The sequence below is a fragment of the Myodes glareolus genome, chromosome X (genome assembly GCF_982192425.1).
Source record: "Myodes glareolus chromosome X, mMyoGla1.1, whole genome shotgun sequence".
In the NCBI taxonomy this organism is placed as follows: Eukaryota; Metazoa; Chordata; class Mammalia; order Rodentia; family Cricetidae; genus Myodes; species Myodes glareolus.
The window spans coordinates 41,737,744-41,739,959 of record NC_142053.1 but is presented as its reverse complement, the minus strand read 5'-3'; the positions used below and the strand labels follow the sequence as shown (position 1 = coordinate 41,739,959).

The 2,216-nt window shown below is 42.1% G+C and overlaps 1 pseudogene; it reads left to right on the top strand.

Moving 5' to 3' along the window:
- The first annotated feature begins 937 nt into the window (after positions 1 to 937).
- Positions 938 to 1,860, top strand: LOC148117274 (large ribosomal subunit protein eL6 pseudogene; annotated as a pseudogene).
- The last annotated feature ends 356 nt before the right edge of the window (positions 1,861 to 2,216 follow it).

Here is a 2,216-nt window from a genome sequence, read left to right as displayed (position 1 = left end):
AGTCATGGAGCCCCACCACAGACAGATGCTGGTAACTTTACCTAGTAAGCTACTGGCACATGGCAATACACAGATAAATGGAAATGGGTTAAATTAAGATGTAAGAGTTAGCCAATAAGAAGTTAGAGCTAACGGACCAAGCAGTGTTTTAAATAATATAGTTACTGTTTGATTATTTCAGAACTGAGCAATTGGGAACGAAGTAGTGGCCTCCTTACAACATCACTGTTCCCACATGATGTCGGTACCCAGGTTTTTTCCCCTTTGCTCGAGGTGTTATGCGGGCCATTTTTCCTCTGACTTCCTGGTTTCTCTGCTCACTGCACCAGCCTGAGGGTTTAGCTTAGAGAGAACTCGGCCCTCTTTTGTTATGGTAATTCCACCTGCAAGCAAGGTTTCTACCACAGGCAAGGTTCCCACTGCAGCTGCTCTCTGACCTTGGGCACTTCTTCTTCCCCTGTTCTGGATGGGAGGGGGCTGTGGCCCTTTTGCCCCCTAGTATATATACCCGACTTGTGCTTAATAAAATAGCCATTTACTCCTTTGGTTAATGAGGCTGGTCTCTCTCTGTGTGTCTGTTCAACCCTTAGGATATTTATCCATTCTCCTGGACTTGATTCAGGAGGTGCGCACCTGAATCAGTTGTGGGAATTCACAGAAAAGTGCACGCAACATGATAAGTCAATATTTATTTAACAGAGATACTAAAAGTCAGATATAAAGTTTTAGGAAATATTCATTAGTTATTATGAAGTTTCCAGTACTTCACAAAGGTGTCAAATATTACAATTGTACCTTACTATGACATTTATAATGACATATATTTCCCCTCAAGTCCAGAACCAGGAAGCAGATAAAATAAAAAAAAATCTTTTTTTTTTGCTGCATTTTCTGTCAAGGTGATATTTTCTACAAGATCAAAACAGGTCTTTGGCTCTTTCCCATCTTGCAAGATGGCGGGTGAAAAAGCCGATAAACCTGATACAAAAGAGAAGAAACCTGCAGCCAAGAAGGCTGGCAGTGATGCCCCTGCCGCTGGTGCAGCCAAAAAGGGTGACCCTAAGGCTAAAAAGCTCAAGAAGAGGAAGCCCCATTGCAGCCGAAATCCAGTCCTTGTTAGAGGAATTGGCAGGTACTCACGATCTGCTATGTATTCCAGAAAGGCCATGTACAAAAGGAAATACACAGCTGCGAAAACCAAGGTTGAAAAGAAGAAAAAAAAGGAAAAGGTCCTTGCTACTGTCACAAAACCAGTTGGTGGTGACAAGAATGGTGGTACCCGGGTGGTTAAGCTTCGAAAAATGCCCAGGTATTATCCTACCGAAGATGTGCCTCGGAAGCTGCTGAGCCATGGCAAAAAGCCCTTCAGTCAGCACGTGAGACGCCTGCGTGCTAGCATCACTCCTGGGACTGTCCTCATCATCCTCACCGGGCGCCACAGGGGCAAGAGAGTGGTTTTCCTGAAGAAACTGGGCAGTGGTTTACTGCTTGTGACAGGACCTCTTGCCCTCAACAGAGTTCCTCTCAGAAGAACACATCAGAAGTTTGTCATCGCCACCTCTACAAAAGTTGATATCAGCACAGTTAAAATCCCCAAACACCTGACTGATGCTTACTTCAAGAAAAAGCAGCTGCGTAAGCCCAGGCACCAGGAGGGTGAGATCTTTGACACAGAGAAGGAGAAATATGAGATTACAGAGCAGCGCAAGGCTGATCAGAAAACGGTGGACTCGCAGATTCTGCCAAAGATCAAAGCTGTTCCTCAGCTGCAGGGCTACCTGCGCTCTCAGTTCTCTCTGACGAACGGGATGTATCCTCACAAACTGGTTTTCTAAATTGCTAACAACCTAATTAAACAGCTTCATGTGAAAAAAAAAAACAAAAAAAAACAGGTCTTTGTAGAAGAAAAACTTGTTAGATCTTGAAATATGAATTTATCTTCTAGTTTACAAATGATCTACTTTTTCACATATTACAACTTTTATTTTACTGGAATAAACTAGTCATATACCATACAGATACTTCATCAAGAGTGGAGAGATTTATCTAAAATGAAGAAAACAGAATCTTGGGTAAAAATATTTTTCTTTCCCACTCTAAGGTGATGTAACTAGTATACAGGTACTGAAAGTTGTTGAAAGGTGTTATAGACTGGTGCTGTATTGATCAGCTAGAAAAAGATAATATAGTACTTGAAGTTTTAACTAGAGAAATAA